Genomic DNA, 11,704 nt, shown 5'->3' with positions numbered 1-11,704 from the left:
GTAGAGGTAGCGTGCCGACCGCGATCACATCGACTTTGGAACCATTTCCCACGCGCATCGTCACCTCGTCCTTAGCCAATCTTCGCTTAATCCGTAGTCCCTGTTTCGAGTTGCAAATATTAGCAACAGAACCAGTATCAAATACCCAGGTGCTACTGCGAGCATTAGTAAGGTACACATCAATAACATGTATATCATATATACCTTTGTTCACCTTGCCATCCTTCTTATCCGCCAAATACTTGGGGCAGTTCCGCTTCCAGTGACCAGTCTGCTTGCAGTAGAAGCACTCAGTTTCAGGCTTAGGTCCAGATTTGGGTTTCTTCTCCTGAGCAGCAACTTGCTTGCTGTTCTTTTTGAAGTTCCCCTTCTTCTTCCCTTTGCCCTTTTTCTTGAAACTAGTGGTCTTGTTGACCATCAACACTTGATGCTCCTTCTTGATTTCTACCTCCGCAGCTTTCAGCATTGCGAAGAGCTCGGGAATTGTCTTAACCATCCCTTGCATATTATAGTTCATCACGAAGCTCTTGTAGCTAGGTGGAAGTGATTGGAGAATTCTGTCAATGACGCAATCATCTGGAAGATTAACTCCCAATTGAATCAAGTGATTATTATACCCAGACATTTTGAGTATATGCTCACTGACAGAACTGTTCTCCTCCATCTTGCAGCTATAGAACTTATTGGAGACTTCATATCTCTCAATCCGGGCATTTGCTTGAAATATTAACTTCAACTCCTGGAACATCTCATATGCTCCATGACGTTCAAAACGTCGTTGAAGTCCCGATTCTAAGCCGTAAAGCATGGCACACTGAACTATTGAGTAGTCATCAGCTTTGCTCTGCCAGACGTTCATAACATCTGGTGTTGCTCCAGCAGCAGGCCTGGCACCCAGCGGTGCTTCCAGGACGTAATTCTTCTGTGCAGCAATGAGGATAATCCTCAAGTTACGGACCCAGTCCGTGTAATTGCTACCATCATCTTTCAACTTTGCTTTCTCAAGGAACGCATTAAAATTCAACGGAACAACAGCACGGGCCATCTATCTACAATCAAACATAAACAAGCAAGATACTATCAGGTACTAAGTTCATGATAAATTTAAGTTCAATTAATCATATTACTAAAGAACTCCCACTTAGATAGACATCCCTCTAATCCTCTAAGTGATCACGTGATCCAAATCAACTAAACCATGTCCGATCATCACGTGAGATGGAGTAGTTTCATTGGTGAACATCACTATGTTGATCATATCTACTATATGATTCACGCTCGACCTTTCGGTCTCCGTGTTCCGAGGCCATATCTGTATATGCTTGGCTCGTCAAGTATAACCTGAGTATTCCGCGTGTGCAACTGTTTTGCACCCGTTGTATTTGAACGTAGAGCCTATCACACCCGATCATCACGTGGTGTCTCAGCACGAAGAACTTTCGCAACGGTGCATACTCAGGGAGAACACTTCTTGATAATTAGTGAGAGATCATCTTAAAATGCTACCGTCAATCAAAGCAAGATAAGATGCATAAAAGATAAACATCACATGCAATCAATATAAGTGATATGATATGGCCATCATCTTGTGCTTGTGATCTCCATCTTCGAAGCACCATCATGATCACCATCGTCACCGGCGCGACACCTTGATCACCATCGTAGCATCGTTGTCGTCTCGCCAATCTTATGCTTCCACGACTATCGCTACCGCTTAGTGATAAAGTAAAGCATTACAGCGCAATTGCATTGCATACAATAAAGCGACAACCATATGGCTCCTGCCAGTTGCCGATAACTCGGTTACAAAACATGATCATCTCATACAATAAAATTTAGCATCATGTCTTGACCATATCACATCACAACATGCCCTGCAAAAACAAGTTAGACGTCCTCTACTTTGTTGTTGCAAGTTTTACGTGGCTGCTACGGGCTTAAGCAAGAACCAATCTTACCTACGCATCAAAACCACAACGATAGTTTGTCAAGTTGGTGCTGTTTTAACCTTCGCAAGGACCGGGCGTAGCCACACTCGGTTCAACTAAAGTTGGAGAAACTGACACCCGCCAGCCACCTGTGTGCAAAGCACGTCGGTAGAACCAGTCTCGCGTAAGCGTACGCGTAATGTCGGTCCGGGCCGCTTCATCCAACAATACCGCCGAACCAAAGTATGACATGCTGGTAAGAAGTATGACTTATATCGCCCACAACTCACTTGTGTTCTACTCGTGCAAATCACATCAACACATAAAACCTGGCTCGGATGCCACTGTTGGGTAACGTAGTAATTTCAAAATTTTCCTACGCACACGCAAGATCATGGTGATGCATAGCAACGAGAGGGGAGAGTGTTGTCTACGTACCCTCGTAGACCGACAGCGGAAGCGTTATGACAACGCGGTTGATGTAGTCGTACGTCTTCACGGCCCGACCGATCAAGCACCGAAACTACGGCGCCTCCGAGTTTTAGCACACGTTCAGCTCAATGACGATCCCCGGACTCCGATCCAGCAAAGTGTCGGGGAAGACTTCCGTCAGCACAACGGCGTGGTGACGATCTTGATGTTCTACCGTCACAAGGCTTTGCCTAAGCACCGCTACAATATTATCGAGGAGTATGGTGGAAGGGGGCACCGCACACGGCTAAGAAAACGATCACGAGGATCAATGTGTGTGTCTAGAGGTGCCCCCCTGCCCCCGTATATAAAGGAGCAAGGGGGGTGCGGCCGGCCCTAGGAGAGGCGCGCCAGAGGAGTCCTACTCCTATCGGGAGTAGGACTCCCCCATTTCCCTAGTTGGATTAGGACTTGGGGGGAAGGAGGAGAGGGAAGAAAGGAAAGGGGGGGCGCCACCCCCCTCCTTGTCCAATTCGGACTTGGGGGGGAGGGGCGCGCGGCAGCCCCTAGGCCTCCTCTCCTCTTCCTCCACTAGGCCCATTAAGGCCCATTAGGTTACCGGGGGGTTCCGGTAACCTCCCGGTACTCCGGTAAAATGCTGATTTCAACCGGAACACTTCCGATGTCCAAACATAGGCTTCCAATATATCAATCTTTATGTCTCGACCATTTTGAGACTCCTCGTCATGTCTATGACCACATCCGGGACTCCGAACAAACTTCAGTACATCAAAATATATAAACTCATAATGAAAAAGTCATCGTAACGTTAAGCGTGCGGACCCTACGGGTTCGAGAACAATGTAGACATGACCGAGACACGTCTCCGGTCAATAACCAATAGAGGAACCTGGATGCTCATATTGGCTCCTACATATTCTACGAAGATCTTTATCGGTCAGACCGCATAACAACATACATTGTTCCCTTTGTCATCAGTATGTTACTTGCCCCAGATTCGATCGTCGGTATCTCAATACCTAGTTCAATCTCGTTACCGGCAAGTCTCTTTACTCGTTTCGTAATACATCATCTCGCAACTAACTCATTAGTTGCAATGCTTGCAAGGCTTATGTGATGTGCATTACCGAGAGGACCCAGAGATACCTCTCCGACAATCGGAGTGACAAATCCTAATCTCGAAATACGCCAACCCAACATGTACCTTTGGAGACACCTATAGAGCTCCTTTATAATCACCCAGTTACGTTGTGACGTTTGGTAGCAGACAAAGTGTTCCTCCGGCAAACGGGAGTTGCATAATCTCATAGTCATAGGAACATGTATAAGTCATGAAGAAAGCAATAGCAACATACTAAACGATCGGTTGCTAAGCTAATGGAATGGGTCATGTCAATCACATCATTCTCCTAATGATGTGATCCCGTTAATCAAATGACAACACATGTCTATGGTTAGGAAACATAACCATCTTTGATTAACGAGCTAGTCAAGTAGAGGCATACTAGTGACGTTTTAGTTTGTCTATGTATTCACACAAGTATTATGTTTCCGGATAATACAATTCTAATAAACATTTATCATGATATAAGGAAATAAATAATAACTTTATTATTGCCTCTAGGGCATATTTCCTTCATAGGTTTACCTTAATACTTTTGTTGTAGTTGCGGATGCTTGCAATAGAGGTTAATCATAAGTGGGATACTTGTTCAAGTAAGAACAGCACCCAAGCACCGGTCCACCCACATGTCAAATTATCAAAGTACCGAACGCGAATCATATGAACGTGATGAAAACTAGCTTGACGATATTCCCATGTGTCCTCGGGAGCGCTTTTCCTTATATAAGAGTTTGTCCAGGATTGGGCCACCTTGCTGCACTTTATTTACTTTTGTTACTTGTTGCTCGTTACAAATTATCTTATCACAAAACTATCTGTTACCACTTATTTCAGTACTTGCAGAGAATACCTTGCTGAAAACCGTTTATCATTTCCTTCTGCTCCTCGTTGGGTTCGACACTCTTACTTATCGAAAGGACTACGATAGATCCCCTATACTTGTGGGTCATCAAGACTCTTTTCTGGCGCCGTTGCCGGGGAGTGAAGCGCCTTTGGTAGGTGGAATTTGGTAAGGAAAAATTTATATAGTGTGCTGAAATTTACTGTCACTTGTTACTATGGAAAGTAATCCTCTAAGGGGCTTGTTCGGGGTATCTTCACCCCGACCGGTAGAGCAAAGAGTTGCTCCTTAACCTACTGAACCTATTAAAAATGAATATGAAAATGAAATTCCTTATGAGTATCCTTCAGATATGATAGAAAAACTACTAGCTAATCCTTTTACAGGAGATGGAACAAAGCGTCCTGATGAACACCTAATATATGTGGATGAAGTTTGTGGATTATTTAAGATTGCAGGTATACCTGATGATGTTGCTAAGAAGAAGGTCTTCCCTTTATCTTTGAAGGGAGACGCATTGGTATGGTATAGGCTATGTGATGATACGAGATCATGGAATTATAGAAGATTGAAATTGGAATTTCATCAAAAGTATTACCCTATGCATCTTGTTCATCGTGATCATAATTATATATATAATTTTTGGCCTCGCGAAGGAGAAAGCATCGCTCAAGCTTGGGGGAGGCTTAAATCAATGTTATATTCATGCCCCAACCATGAGCTTCCAAGAGAAACAATTCTTCAAATAATTTATGCTCAGCTTTGTGATAACAATCGCACCATGCTTGATACTTCTTGTGCTGGCTCTTTTATGATGAAGACTATTGGATTTAAATGGAATTTATTGGATAAAATTAAATGCAACTCTGAAGATTGGGACCTTGACAATGGTAAGGAGTCAGGTATGACACCTAAGTTTGATTGTGTTAAATCTTTTATGGATACCGATATTTTCCGTAAGTTTAGCACTAAATATGGAGTTGATTCTGAGATAGTAGTTTCTTTCTGTGAATCTTTTGCTACTTATGTTGATCTCTCTAAGGAGAAGTGGTTTAAATATCATCCTCCCATAGAAGTAAAAGTAGCTGCACCTATTAAAGTTGAAGAAAAGACTGTCACTTATAATGATCCTATTGTTCCTACTTCTTATGTTGAGAAACCACCTTTCCCTGTTAGAATAAAGGATCATGCTAAAGCTTCAACTATGGTTCGTAAAAGCAATATTAAAACATATACACCTCCTGAGCAAGTTAAAGTAGAACCTAATATTGCTATTTTTAAAGAGCTCTTGTCTGATAATATTGATGGGTATGTTATTCAGTTCTGCGGTGAAACTGCTAGAATTGCTAAACCTTGTGCTAAAGATAAACATAGACCTGTGGTAGGCGTGCCTGTTATTTATGTTAATATAGGAGATCATTGTTATCATGGCTTATGTGATATGGGTGCTAGTGCTAGTGTTATACCTTATGACTTGTATAAAGAAATCAAGCATGGAATTGCACCTGCTGAGTTAGAAGATATTGATGTCACAATTAAACTTGCTAATAGAGATACTATTTCAGCAATGGGAATTGTTAGAGATGTTGAAGTCTTGTGTGGGAAAACTAAATATCCTACTGATTTTCTTATTCTTAGTTCCCCACAAGATAGCTTTTGTCCCATTATATTTGGTAGACCCTTCTTAAACCCTGTTAATGCTAGGATAGACTGCGAAAAGAATTTTGTTACTATTGGCTTGGATGATATGACTCATGAATTTAATTTCTCTAAATTTAGTAAACAACACCGTGAAGAAGAATTTCCTAGTAAGGATGAAATTATTGGTCTTGCTTCTATTGTCGTACCTCCTAGTGATCCTTTAGAACAATATTTGCTAGACCATGAGAATGATATGTTTATGAATGAAAGAAGGGAAATAGATGAAGTATTCTTTAAACAAGAACCTATGCTGAAACACAATTTGCCTGTAGAAATCCTAGGGGATCCCCCTCCACCTAAGGGTGATCCCGTGTTTGACCTTAAACCGTTGCCTGATAATCTTAAATATGCTTATCTTGATGAAAAGAAGATATATCCTGTTATTATTAGTGCTAACCTTTCAGAGCATGAAGAAGAAAGATTATTGAAAACTTTGAAGAAGCACCATGCTGCTATTGGGTATACTCTTGATGATCTTAAGGGCATTAGTCCCACTCTATGTCAACATAAAATAAATTTGGAAGCAGATGCCAAACCAGTTCGTGATCCTCAATGACGTCTGGATCCTAAAATGAAAGAAGTGGTAAGAAAAGAAATACTAAAGCTTATGGAGGCAGGTATAATTTATCCCGTTGCTGATAGTCAGTGGGTAAGTTCTGTTCATTGTGTCCCTAAGAAGGGAGGTATTACTGTTGTTCCTAATGATAAAGATGAATTGATTCCACAAAGAATTATTACAGGTTATAGGATGGTAATTGATTTCCGCAAATTAAATAGGGCTACTAAGAAAGATCATTACCCCTTACCTTTTATCGATCAAATGCTAGAAAGATTATGCAAACATACACATTACTGCTTTCTAGATGGTTATTCTGGTTTCTCTCAAATACCTGTGTCGGCTAAAGATCAATCAAAGACTACTTTTACATGCCCTTTTGGTACTTTTGCTTATAGACGTATGCCTTTTGGTTTATGTAATGCACCTGCTACCTTTCAAAGATGCATGATGGCTATATTCTCTGACTTTTGTGAAAAGATTTGTGAGGTTTTCATGGACGACTTTTCCGTCTATGGATCTTCTTTTGATGATTGCTTGAGCAATCTTGATCGAGTTTTGCAGAGATGTGAAGAAACTAATCTTGTCTTGAATTGGGAAAAGTGCCACTTTATGGTTAATGAGGGTATTGTCTTGGGGCATAAAGTTTCTGAAAGAGGTATTGAAGTTGATAAAGCCAAGGTTGATGCTATTGAAAAGATGCCATGTCCCAAGGACATCAAAGGTATAAGAAGTTTCCTTGGTCACGCCGGATTTTATAGGAGGTTCATTAAGGACTTCTCAAAAATTTCTCGGCCTCTGACTAATTTATTACAAAAAGATATACCATTTGTCTTTGATGATGATTGTGTAGAAGCATTTGAAATACTTAAGAAAGCATTAGTCTCTGCACCTATTGTTCAGCCACCTGATTGGAATTTACCCTTTGAAATTATGTGTGATGCTAGTGATTATGCTGTAGGTGCTGTTCTAGGGCAAAGAGTTGATAAGAAATTAAATGTTATCCATTATGCTAGTAAGACTCTAGACAATGCTCAAAGAAATTATGCTACTACTGAAAAAGAACTTTTAGCAGTTGTATTTGCTTGTGATAAGTTCAGACCTTATATTGTTGATTCTAAAGTAACTATCCACACTGATCATGCTGCTATTAAATATCTTATGGAGAAGAAAGATGCTAAACCTAGACTTATTAGATGGGTTCTCTTGCTACAAGAATTTGATTTGCATATTGTTGATAGAAAAGGAGCTGAGAACCCCGTTGCAGACAACTTATCTAGGTTAGAGAATGTTCTTGATGACCCACTACCTATTGATGATAGCTTTCCTGATGAACAATTAAATGTCATAAGTACTTCTCGTAGTACCCCTTGGTATGCTGATTATGCTAATTACATAGTTGCTAAATTTATACCACCTAGCTTCACATACCAACAAAAGAAAAAGTTCTTCTATGATTTGAGACATTACTTTTGGGATGACCCACATCTTTATAAAGAAGGAGTAGATGGTGTTATTAGACGTTGTGTACCTGAGCATGAACAGGAACAGATCCTACGCAAGTGCCACTCCGAAACTTATGGAGGACACCAGGCGGGAGATAGAACTGCACATAAGGTATTGCAATCCGGTTTTTATTGGCCTACTCTGTTCAAGGATGCTCGTAAGTTTGTCCTATCTTGTGATGAATGTCAAAGAATTGGTAATATTAGTAGACGTCAAGAAATGCCTATGAATTATTCACTTGTTATTGAACCATTTGATGTTTTGGGCTTTGATTATATGGGACCTTTTCCTGCCTCTAATGGATATACACATATTTTAGTTGTTGTTGATTACGTTACTAAGTGGGTAGAAGCTATTCCAACTAGTAGTGCTGATCATAACACTTCTATTAAAATGCTTAAAGAAGTTATTTTTCCGAGGTTTGGAGTCCCTAGATATTTAATGACTGATGGTGGTTCACATTTTATTCATGGTGCTTTCCGTAAAATGCTTGCTAAATATGACGTCAATCATAGAATTGCATCTCTGTATCACCCACAGTCTAGTGGTCAAGTAGAATTGAGTAATAGAGAACTCAAATTGATTTTCCAAAAGACTGTCAATAGGTCTAGAAAGAATTGGTCCAAGAAACTTGATGATGCATTATGGACCTATAGAATTGCATATAAAAATCCTATGGGTATGTCTCCGTATAAAATGGTATATGGAAAAGCATGTCACTTACCTCTCGAACTAGAACATAAGGCATATTGGGCTATTAAAGAGCTCAACTATGATTTAAAACTTGCCGGTGAAAATAGGTTATTTGATATTAGCTCACTTGATGAATGGAGAACCCAAGCTTATGAAAATGCTAAGTTGTTTAAAGAAAAAGTTAAAAGATGGCATGACAAAAGGATACAAAAGCGTGAGTTTAATGTAGGTCATTATGTATTGCTATACAACTCTAGTTTAAGATTTTTTGCAGGAAAACTTCTCTCTAAATGGGAAGGCCCCTATGTTATCGAGGAGGTCTATCGTTCCGGTGCCATAAAAATCAACAACTTCGAAGGCACAAATCCGAAGGTGGTAAACGGTCAGAGAATTAAACATTATATCTCAGGTAATCCCATAAATGTTGAAACCAATATTATTGAAACCGTAACCCCGAAGGAATACATAAGGGATACTTTGCAGAACGTTTCAGACTCCAAAAAGGAATAGGTATGTGGTACGGTAAGTAAACCGACTCCAAAACAATTTTTAAGGCAATATTTCTCTGTTTTGGAATATTTAGAAAAATAGAAAATTAAGTAGTAGTCCGGGAAGGACACGAGGGCCCCACGAGGGTGGAGGGCGCGCCCTACCCCCCTGGGCGCGCCCCCTACCTCGTGAGCTCCTCGTGTGCCTTCCGGACTCTGTTTTCTTGCACGATACGTGTTTTGGTCGGTAAAAGTTCATTATATAATCTCCCGGGGGTTTTGACTCCCGTATCACGCAAAAATCTCCTGTTTTTGTTTCGAGCTGTTTTTCTGACAGATCTAGATTATCATGACGTCCCCAAGTGCTTCCAAGGACAAGTTCTTCGAGAAGGTCATCAACCCTTACCTCGCGGAGGTGCTGCGACACCCTCAAACCATTGAGATGCGTGATGGGTTGCTGCACATCCGCGATGCTGAGGGACCAAAGGGAACCGAAGCGTGGAGACGAGGCTCGAAGCAATGGAGCAACAAATTTTCAAGTGCCAGGGGATGGAGCGTGGAATCAACGCTAGCCACACGATGCTCGCGGAGTTCACTAACAACTACAAGCGGATGCCAAGAACACCGAGGAGGCCATCTTCAAGCTATATGAGAAGATCGAGCACCTCCAAGCCCAAATCTATGACCTGCAAAACCAAAACTGTGAGTAGGAGCTTTAGCCGACACATGAAAGCTTCGTAAGTAAACAATGGACCTCAAGTAGCAAGTCAACAAGCTCGAGGGGGAGAATCGTATCCTGAGAGGAATCATCGCCAAGAATATTTCACCAACAACAAAGAAGGAGATATAATAACATGGGTATGGGCACTCCCCTTGGCAGCCGCAAAGCTTGGGGGAGGTGCCCCGGTATCGTATCACAATCACAAATCCTATCTTTACCGTTTTCCTTAGTTCGATCCTATTAGTAGTATTTTGATCTAGTAGAATAAAGTTTATGGCATGATATAGTTTTGAGTTTTGCCTTATGATCTCTCTATGTAATCAAGTTCGTGAGCTATATAATAAAGATTAGTGTTGAGTCAAGGGCTTGATTTTCTTGCTATGATCTTGGGTGAATAAAAGAAAAGAGAAAAAGAATAAGAAGAAACAAAAGTTCATATTGATCTTATTGATAGTAATGACTTCACATAGAAAGAGTGTGATGATTAAAAGTTGTTGGGAGTTGGCAGACACAGCTTTGGTCATCGTTGCAATTAATAGGAAGTAATAAGGAAAGAGAGGTTTCACATATAAATATACTATTATTGACATCTTTTATGATTGGGAACACTCATCAAAATATGACATGCTAAAGAGTTGATGTTGGACAAGGAAGACAACGTAATGGGTTATGTTTTCTTATATCTGAGATAAAGTATGTTGTCATGGATCATCCAACATGTTGAGCTTGCCTTTCCCCCTCATGCTAGCCAAATTCTCAGCACCAAGTAGAGATACTACTTGTGCTTCCAAATACCCTTAAACCAATTTTGCCATGAGAGTCCACCATATCTACCTATGGATTGAATAAGATCCTTCAAGTAAGTTGTCATCAGTGCAAAGCAATAAAAATTGCTCTCTAAATATGTATGATTGATTGGTGTGGGAGAAATAAGCTTTATACGATCTTGTGATGTGGAAGTAATAAAGGCGACGGACTGCATAATAAAGGTTCATATCACAAGGGCAAAGTGACGTTCTCTCGCATTAAGATTTTGTGCATCCAACCATAAAAGCGCATGGCAACCTCTGCTTCCCTCTGCGAAGGGCCTATCTTTTATTATTATCTTCTACCTTATGCAAGTGTCATGGTGATCTTCACCTTTCCTTTTTCATTTTATCCTTTGGCAAGCCCAGCATGTTGGAAAGAACCTGATATATATATATATATATATATAATTGGATGTGGGGGGGCATGAGTTATTATTGTTGACATTACCCTCGAGGTAAAAGGTTGTGGGGCGAAACTATAAGCCCCTATCTTTCTTTGTGTCCGATTAAAACTCCGTAACCACAAGTATTGCGCGAGTGTTAGCAATTATGAAGGACTAGATGATAGTTGAGTATGTGGACTTGCTTTTTAGCTCTGACATAGACTCTTTCTGATGTTATGATAAATTGCAACTGCTTCAATGATTGAGGTTACAGTTTGTTGGTTCTCAATAAGGTTTTTGATTCATACTTTTGCATTGTGAATAGATCATCACTAGAACATAAGTAATCATATGATAATATCTATATATGTTGCTGTTATGAGAATAATCATGATGCCCTCATGTCCGTATTTTATTTTTATCGACGCCGCTACCTCTAAACATGGGGACATATTTATTGTTATCGGCTTTCGCTTGAGGACAAGCGAGGTCTAAGCTTGGGGGAGTTGATACGTCCATTTTG

Source organism: Triticum aestivum, chromosome 6A, assembly GCF_018294505.1.
Source record: "Triticum aestivum cultivar Chinese Spring chromosome 6A, IWGSC CS RefSeq v2.1, whole genome shotgun sequence".
Taxonomy (NCBI): domain Eukaryota; kingdom Viridiplantae; phylum Streptophyta; class Magnoliopsida; order Poales; family Poaceae; genus Triticum; species Triticum aestivum.
This window is presented reverse-complemented; position numbering follows the sequence as displayed.